The sequence below is a fragment of the Ornithodoros turicata genome, chromosome 5, assembly GCF_037126465.1.
Source record: "Ornithodoros turicata isolate Travis chromosome 5, ASM3712646v1, whole genome shotgun sequence".
Lineage (NCBI taxonomy): Eukaryota > Metazoa > Arthropoda > Arachnida > Ixodida > Argasidae > Ornithodoros > Ornithodoros turicata.
The window spans coordinates 81,266,990-81,276,982 of record NC_088205.1 but is presented as its reverse complement, the minus strand read 5'-3'; positions in this window follow the sequence as shown (position 1 = coordinate 81,276,982).

The window sequence follows — 9,993 nt, the reverse complement described above, 5'->3', positions numbered from 1 at the left end:
GTGGTAAGGTTAGCGTTATACACTGTAAAAATATACATTGACTATTCATTCAAGTTTCATCAGATTTCTGTCGATGAATAAAGACAGTATGGGAATATATTGACGAGGAGAACCAACATAAAAGAAGGGTGAATATCAGAACGACTTAACCGAAGCATTTAAGGAAATTGATGACGGCACATCCGACGATAACTGATGACATTAGCGACATTGACGCGACAAACGTAAGCGGACGACATTAATGAGTTTTAGTGCGTGGTACTCTATCGCCTTTGCGCACGTATGGTTCTACGCACTGCGCGAAGCTCCCTCTATCTTTTCCGCGTGACCAGCTCGGTTAGGATGACCGCCTTCCATGCCGAGGTTGGCAGGTGACGCAGGTTAGACGCCAGGCACCCGGCTGTGCTGTCTGAGGTTTTCCCTGGGTTTTCCGGCAGACATTTCCAGACGAATATGTCGGCACAGTTCCCCCTGAAGTCGGCCCAGGACGCATACTAATCCCCTTCCCCTCCATCTGTCCACGTCTGTATGCCGCTCATGGTCATAGTTTCTTCACGGCGCGAAAAAAATGTTTTGCGCATGCGCAGAACCACCAACGCTATCCCTTACGTACGCAAGGGCGGTGCACCATAACTAGTGTTCCTTCCTCGTTTTCGGCATTTGCCAGAAAATGCCGAAAAACACCCGGCGAATATTTTTCGGGAAATTCGGCATGTTCCAAAAAATTCCGAATTATACCCTCGCATATGGTGCTACATGCCGAAAATGCCGGTACCCTGTTGCACTTTTCATCCTCCGAGGCATCACGTTTGTTTTTCCTTCACCTCGTTTCCAGGTGTGCAATGCGGGGAATACCGCCCTTCAGAAAAAGAAAAGAGAGAGAGAGAGAAACAACCCTCCTCTGTAACACTTTGATCGGTGGGTCAAGAGGATTCATGTACACGTGTAACCCTGTAGGAAAGGAACTTCTTTGCGTTTTCAATTCCTCCTAGCTACTCCACCAAGCTACCACTCCACCCAACCTATTCTCCCTCCGTATTCTTCCTTCCTAGTGATTATAGCTGCCGACTTTTCGGTATCTATTTTTGGCGCAAACCTTTTAAAGCGCCGAAAATATCCGAATTAGACAAAACATATAAATGCCGAAAAGCATCCGCCGAATCTCCCCAGGAATAAATGCCGAGAGCGAGGAGAACCCGAACTATAACTCATACTAACCCTTTGAGGACGCATTTGTATGGCGGCATTATGGGAAGATTCGTCCCTTTTTCTGTCATCAATGATAGCGAAAGAGACGGCGTGGTGTAGACCTGCCTCGTTCGACGATATCTGAAAGCAAGTGGCCGCAAACGCCGTGTTATTTACTGCGCCGCACAGCGGCATCCGCTTTATGAAAACAAACGACGATCTTGCCCAATATCCTTTCCTAACGGTTAACCCGTAACGAGCGCCCCCTGAGCTCGAAGGGATTAAATACAGTGAACCCTCGTTAATATGACCCCCGATAATCTGACATACGCGCTTTACGACCATACTCCTGGGGAACAATGCACTGAAACCCCCTCAAATCTCCTCCGTTAATATGACAATTCCGCATTATAGCCAAAATTTTCGGGAACGATCATGGTCATAATAACGAGAGTTCACTGTAATGCAAAGGGCAAGAATCAACGCAGACGACGAACACACCCTGTCGCTCAATTACAGGGTCAAAAACCGCGACAAAATCCCCCTGGTGTTCACGACGGCGTTTGTAATTGTTTTGAGTATGTGACGTGATGATGGTTTGCGCAAGTTTCTTTTCTTTTTGCGCTAGCACCGCGAAGCAACTGTAGCTATGAGCGGTGTATATAGACATGGGCGGACAGGTACAGCGTAGCGGGAAGGAGCGAGACAGGGGGTAGCGTACGTCAGGGGCTGGCATCTGGGAGAAGCACGCGCACATATCTGTCTGGAAAATTGTTCGACAAGTCCAGGGAAAATTTGGTACAGCCTGTGTTAGGGGATTCGAACACACCACCTCGCAATCTTCGTCATCATCTTGGAGTAACCACCGAATCGTGTGTCCCCTCAGCCATGCCGCTGGTAGCTTTCTGAAGGCGTCAGTTCTCTGAACACTCTGTTATAGTTTTTTACATTGATTTTACACTGTTTTTTACATTGTTTTTCTTCTTCCTTTTTTTTACTTGTGGTGCATCACATAGGGAAAACACGTGGGAAAAGGCATGGCTAAACGGCGCGACGATCTCAGCTCAACTGCTCATGTAGTAGGGATCTCGCACTATAGGGCTTTATTTGGCATTAGGGTGTCACATACAGGGTGTCCCACCTAACGTGAAAAAAAAAAAAATCGAATCGTATTAAAAAATATACTTGTTTGAACACTATGGGGTCAACGCTGTTTATCTCGGGGAAGATTTTGCCATCACTTCTGAGCACTTGAATGGAATTGAATTCGCGATAAACTGAATTTTCCCAATTTAAACTTCGAACTTTGCCAAGTCAATCTCACGTTTTCTTGACGGAAACAGAAAGCGCATGCCGGATTTACCCCGTTCTATTGCAGAACACATTCACTACTACAATGGTAATAGCCGGAACAAAAATTGCTAGAACCGTCGTTTTGAGGCACGCAAACTGCCGGCCGCGCCTCACGACTCCGAAAGAAACAATGAGAGGAGGCCAAGCACATGCCCTTTCTCTTTCCTTTTTCCAAGCTTCTGCTGATAACGGCAGATGCTTGCAACGCGAAGTTATCAGAAGGAAGAGCGATAACTAAACGGGAAAGGGCGAATGACGGTTTTTCTTTCGCCGCACAGAGCTCGGCCAACAATTTGCGGGTCTCGAAACGACGTTTTTCGCTTTTTTTTTTTCAGCTATTAAGTAGTAGGAAATGTATTATACGATGCAATGGGATAAATGCGACGCGCGCTTTCTGTTTCTGTCAAAAAAAGTGAGGTTGAATTTGGAAAATTTCGGAGATCAATTGGGAAAATCAGGTTCTCTCGAATTAAATTTGATAAAAGTGCACAGCAGTAATGGCAAAATCTCCCCCGAGATAATAGACAGACCCCATAATAGAGACCACATAATGTTCACACAAGTAAATTTTTTAATACGACTTTTTATCACGTTAAGTGAAACACTCTGTCTAAGCGCTTGCCCTAAATTCTTTACGAATCATATTATATAGCGATAAGGTTTTGAATGACGTTTCGATAAAAAATGTTTCGCACGGACATGTTTTTAAAGTGCAGCGCAAAAACTTCGGTGGAGGCGTCGCTCTCTTCGAAGTTGTAACACATCTGTGACGTTTTACTTTTGCTACGCAACTGCAGGCTCCCTCTCTTTTTCAATGAGTGTCCTTTCTTATCCTGTGAAGTAATAAGTGTAGATAAGAACGTTTACTGTTCCGCTCTTAATGTCATGCCCTTAATATGAAACAGAAAGAAGAAACAGTGATTTCTTCCTATAGCGACACTTTGACAGTCATTTCGACGTGCTCTTTGTCACTCACTTAAACACCTTCTTTAGCAACTTGCACTATTGGCTGAACGGAGGTGAAACATCGCAAATCTTAGCACACCTACACGCACTCATGCAGCTTTTGAAGTGCATTACTTCCCCTGGGAAGCAACAGACCGTATGGGCATTGTTGGCGTCGGACACACAAGTTACTTCCCTACTCCGTGGTTTATTTTGTCGGAAATGCTCTGTAACAGTTTGCACTTTTTTCGTGTTCTGACCTCTTCATTTGTTTATCCTGTGATTTCACTTTGCCAGTCAGTTTCTTTTTTTTATTATTATTATTATCGCTGTTGACGCTTTTATTTGTGTTTACTGTTCGAGTTTATTTTTCCTCAAACTACACGGTCCTCAGAGCCGTTCGGCCCCCAAGTGTCATTACAGCGCACCGCACGTGCTTCCCCTTCTTCTCTTCTTCTTGCATATATCCTGGCGAGAAAGTAAACAAAACAAAGCTCTCTGCACGCGCAAACAGAGGGGGGAAGCATCGCTGGCCACGCAAACAGGGCTTGAAGCAGCAGTGGGCTATCTGTCCACGGTGACGGTCCGCCGACCACGGGTCGCCCTTAAGCCCCCACAAAAAGCCGCAACTACATACTAATTTTGCGGTAGGCATATTTAGAGAGAGCAACAACTCATCGCACGCTTCGGCAGCACTGGTCCCTCACAATGGCGGCGACAATTAAACAGCCGCTCTGCCGTTGTAATGAAGGCCGCAAGAGGAACGATCTTGTCCTCCGTGAGGAGACTCCATAGGGCCAATTATATTGATCCGTGCTTTATTATGCATGCAAACAACGCTTTAGGTGTATCTGGGCCACGAAGCGATGTATGAATGTGGGCAGGGTTAAGAACTTTGTTTACTGCTCGGTTTCCTGTGTATAGGGATGGCTCTACCAGCTCCCGTGGCATAGTGGTTAGCATGATGGCTTTCCACGCCGAGACTGGGAGAGGACACGGGTTCGAATCCTGCCACCGGCTGTGCTAGCTGTCTGAGGTTTTCCTTGGGTTTTCCTAAGACTTATTTCCAGACGAATGCCGGCACAGTTCCCCCTGAAGTCGGCCCAGGACGCATACTAACCCCTCTCTCCCCCCACTCCTTCCTGCTGTCCTCTCTCCATCTGCTCACGTCTGTACGGCGCTCATAGCCACAGTTGCTTCGCGGCACGAACACGGAATTTTTTTTAAAAAATAGGAAGGCTCTAGATGTTTTATGGAATATGAAGAGCGAACCATTAACACTTTTTTTATATATCCGGGTCACTTTAAGCATTTTGCGTAGTACTCCGGAAAAAAATCTGTGCACGAAAACTTGACTCACATTATCGAGATCCAATCTCCTAAAGTATTACACATTTTACGCTCTTTTACGCAAAATTTGCGACAATTAGCTTCCTGCCAAGCCATGCTTGGTTGGGGAAAATAAAGCAAATCAGTAAATTAAGGATATAGGGAGTGGTAGGCTAAAAGATAAGGAAGATGGGCTCACTAATTTTGTGCCTCATCCAATCAGTCAACAATACAAGCCATGCTGAGCAGAGTCGATCCAGCGTTCGGTTTCCGCGTGCCTCGACATATCTCTCGACGAGATGCCGCATTAGTTCATCGAATGCACAGGGGTGACACAAACCCGCCATTGTTGTAACTACCCTCAAGCGGGTGCTTTTGGCAAAACTGCCATCTTGTCCTGGTCGCACGTCATAGAAAACGTCATTTTGAGATCATGTGACGTTGTTTATATGTCGTTTTGCCGCTTACCGACATATTTCCGTCCTCATAATGCAAAGAGATGAACGTATTTTGCCAGCGCGAACTATGCGGTGCTTCTTCCGCAACATGGTAGGCCATTTCTAATTAGTTTAAGTGCATCGCATCGGCTCAGTGATTCTTAACGCGCGGTCGTCATCACATCTTTGGAAGTCATCAACTATACGAGGCCTTATGTGCAATGATGCGCGTTTTAGTGCGAGATTACCGGATAAAAATAACTACCGTGATCGAAAGACATCCAAAACGTTGCGCAGAAACAACAACCGCATTGTTTACATACGGTTTGGCCGCCGATCACGGGCGCCGCCATCTTTAAGGTCACGTGCGCCTTGACGTTTGCTGTGACGTGCGACCAGGACCTGTCCAGGATGCATTGCGTTTGCCCAGCACGCTTTCATCTACGGAGCAATACATTGGATGCCACCCCTGTGATCGAATGCGCCACGATGTGGCTTTCACAGCACAGTGGCGTTACCGCTTGAGGCAAGTTGACTATCCCCACTGCAGTCACTGCGGTGCTGTAGAAGATCCAGTGCACATTCTTCTCCACTGCCCACACTACCAACCTTTCCGAACCGTACTCTTTCGGATCCCTTATAACGAGCTAAACTCTCGCCTCCCCTCTCTCTCACAAAATTGCTTGGTCCCTCCCTAGCCACATCCAGCACACCAACGCTCTGCCCTCAAGGCTCTCTTCACCTTTCTGGATACAATAGGACTTCGGTCCTTATTGTGAAGGGGCTCATTATTTCATTCCCCCGCATCACCACCAACAATGGGGTAGAGTATCGCCCCCTGGCGATGAAACTCCCCTTTCATCATCTCGTAATAAAGTTGTTGTTGTTGTTTCGGGGCATGGTGCCAAACTGGTTTAAATGCTCTAGCTTATACCCTTGTCAGACGGGCAGTTTTAACCGCGGTTACGCTTAACCACCGTTACCTGACCAAACCGCGATTATCGTGAACCACGGTTTGTTGTTGTCACGCGGTAGTTTGTGACATGTTAGCAGTGACCACGTGATTGTGACAAGGTAAGCGCCTTCAGTGTTTTGTAGAACCGTTTAATTGTTTCGCGCTGTTACTGCGGCGCTTAATCCACTTCAGCCTACCGCCAACTGTCGTGCGGTCACGTGCTGCTGCTGCCACTGTCACGTGACATTATATAGCCACGTACAGATCTACGCGGAAGTTGACCCTACGAAGCTATCACCCTAATACGCCAGACTACTTGTCCAACAAACACCTCTTTTGCATCGAAGCGATCGATATCGCTGTTGATGATGATGATGATTTGAGTTTTTTTGGCGCAAAAGCTACTAGGGCTATAATGCGCCAAACAACAAGGTAATGTGATGAACCTAGTTAAAAACTTGAGATGCTCATGTTAAAACACTTGGCTAGTGGTGGCTTAAAAAACATGAAAGGGTTAAGAAAGGAGCTCACTGTAAATTCACAGCTTGTTAAGATATCCAATGTTCTTTAAAAAATTATGTACTCCAGTAAAAGGAACAATAGCCTCATCACCCAGCAGATATCGCTGTTGATTTCATTCTGAATCGGACTTTGGGTTTGCACCGACCACTTTGAATACTCTTGCGCAACACATTCACGCGTTGAATGGCAGCGATAGTTTATGAACGACGCTTCATTTGACATTTAAATGCGCCCTGCTTCCCTAGAGACATAGACGGAGCTCCCGGAACGCTGTTTTCTCCTGAGAGGATGTAAACCCTTAAACACAATCGACTGGCAGTAGCCGGGTCGATCCTCTTTTCACACTGCGTGACACGCAACGGAAGCCTTTTTTCCCTCCGCTACTTTGTCATGGTCGTGTAGGAATCCGCATAGCCTGCGGTTCCCTGTATATTTATGAAAGCTCCCTGAGACGTATGATTCCCCGCTGGCAGGCAGCGCGCTGTCTTTTTACTGCAGTCCCCGAATTCGGGATTTATGTCCTTCTATCAGAACGCCTTCCTGCCTTGAACCGCCCCTCCCCCCCCCCTCTTCCTTTATACCGTGCGCCGGTTTCTCGAAGTATGGCCGGGGGGGGTCTGGTGTCTGCTGGGCTGCTGTAATGGGACGGCAACACCTTGCGTTCGCCTTGTCGTCTGACGTTAGAGTATGTTGCTGCGAAAACACCCTTGATGAAGAAACGTGTACGCATGACGTAGGTTTGATGATAAACAAGGTTGGCTCCCAAGCAGCAAAATGTACTAAAAGTCGAGTGCAATAGGGGTGGACGGGTAGGTGGAATGCCTTGAAGAGACTCGTGAAACTAAAGAACATTGATAAGACACATACCGTCCACCCCTATTGCACTCGACTTTCAGTACATTGTGCTGCTTGGGCTGTCCCCCTTCGTGAGGCACTTTACGTTCGGAGAAGCTTATCGGAGAAGTGTCTTTTTTTTTTTTTTCGTCGAAATATGGCGCTCTGAAAATTATTTTCTTAAAAAGCATATCGCAAAAAAAAGTAATGGAAAAGCCGTTGTTTGTCGGTAGCCCTTGCGAGAAACGTTTTGGGACACCTCACGTTTGCAGAGTGTGCCAGGAAAGGGATAGTCTGTCGAAATAAACTCTGAAACACATTGTGTGTCATTTTAAACTGTAAGCTTGACTTTGAACTTAAAGGCGTTATCTGCCAACACTACCTACACTCTTAAAAATGAACTTCACCGCATAGCACGCTCCTAGCCAACCATTATCTCGAATAATATCGTTATCTGCATGATTTGTTGAAAACGGGAGGCGTACGCCATTTCTGTGACACTTATGCTGTTCATAATTGTCACAGAAAAGGCGTACGCCCCCTGTTTTCAACGAATCAGGGCACATAACGATATCATTCGAGATAATGGTTGGCTAGGAGCGTGCTATGCGGTGTAGTTCATTTTTAAGAGTGTAGATACAGAAAGCCTGCGCGCTCGTCGACTTGACGTAACAGTTAAGAGTCAGCCAATCAGGATCGTGCTTTCAAAGGCCGTAGCCAATCACGAACGTGCTTTCAGCGGTTGTGGCCATAGAGAAGAACCACCATCGTCTGCGAGTTGTGATTGAACGTCCTCGCGTACTCAATGCGAAAAAAACTTGTAAATAAAGCGCAAAACGGTCTCAATCTTTCTCAAAACTGATTTTCTGGAAAGCGTCTTGCACTTTTACTCTAAATATCGATGAACCTTCACACTCTCCATCCCAAAATAAAGTTGTTGTTGTTGTTGTCTAAATATTTAGGTCTGCAGGTTCCAGGTGAGCTGCAATCATTTGCGCGTCCTTGAATGCGCAGAACGGTGAATGGCAGTAGGATACGAATAATTCTGACACTTAATTGAAAGAGAGAGAGAGAGGCAATGCGCAGACTCTGTTTATCTAGATGGTGTTGTCTCTGCACTCCTCAGACCAGGTGTTGACCTCGGCAACCCACCTGTACACGGGGGCGTACGCCCTTTTTTCCTCAGCAGCTAAGAAAATGTGGCTGCGTGGCTGAACCACATTCTTGATGAAGTTGACGTCACAACGCCCTGTCATTCATAAATCTCATCATACCACCGCGTTATTTATCACCAAAGGGTACACGCCACTTGCCCTTGAAATCGTGGTATCTTGAGTACTGCGACGGAACGATTCTACGCAGCGCAGTATGTCTTGATTCCGTGTTAAAACCGCGAAGCGGTTGTGGCGGTGAGTGGAAGACAGGGGGTCCAGTATGCGTCCAGGGCTGACTTCAGAAGGAACTAAGAAAAACATATTTCTGGAAAGAGTGTGTCGAAAAAGCCACGGAAAACCTGAGACGGTGATGAGATTCGAACTTCTTTCTCTACTAGACCTGGAGTAGCTTGTCCCGCATGTGAGCAGGCTCACATCTCCTTTTTTTTTTTCTCCTACCATCATCATCATCATCGAACTTTCCACTTTTTTATCTTTAGCATGACCTTGAACTAACCCGAGGGCGCTGCCCAAGCAGCAAAATGCACTGAAAGTCGAGTGCAATAGGGGTGGACGGGTAGATGAAAGGCCTTGAACAGATTCATGAAACTAGAGAACATTGATAAGACACATACCGTCCACCCCTAATGCACTCGACTTCCAGTACATTGTGCTCCTTGGGTGTATTCACCCCGTACCAGTAATAGAGAATTTTCAAATGCCGGTCTTTCAGTCTGATAATCTTTTTTTACTATTATTCTCAATGCCATTTTTCGCTTTCGAAATTTACCGATTTCTGAGCTCTAGTACATCTTATTTCATGCCCCAGGTCTACCCTGCACACACCTCCATTCTTGCAGGTAACGCTTATTACTACAGTTTCCAAATTTTCCGCGGAGTCCCGCCGAAGAGAAGGCGAGGCATAAATTTCAGCTGCCTTCTATAGTTGATGAAGTTTTTTGCTGAGCTTGCGAAAAAAATGTTTTCTAATTAATTGTTGCCGCCCACGTCGCCGTTAATTAAGACGTGGGGGTTTCAGCTACGCCGATCACATAGTTTAAACCGTGAGTTCCACGAAGGCGAGACAACAAAGAGAAGCCCACGAGATCTGCTCGACCAACGCATGTGCCTCGTCATCGTGTTGGTGGCACTTAAACGGGTTGTAGCGCTTTGATAGATGCGGTTGATTACATCATGCACACGCTGTGCTCGACAGCCCAGTATTGTGGAAAAAAATTATTATTTTTCTACGCGTCGTGCTCGGCGAGATATCTAA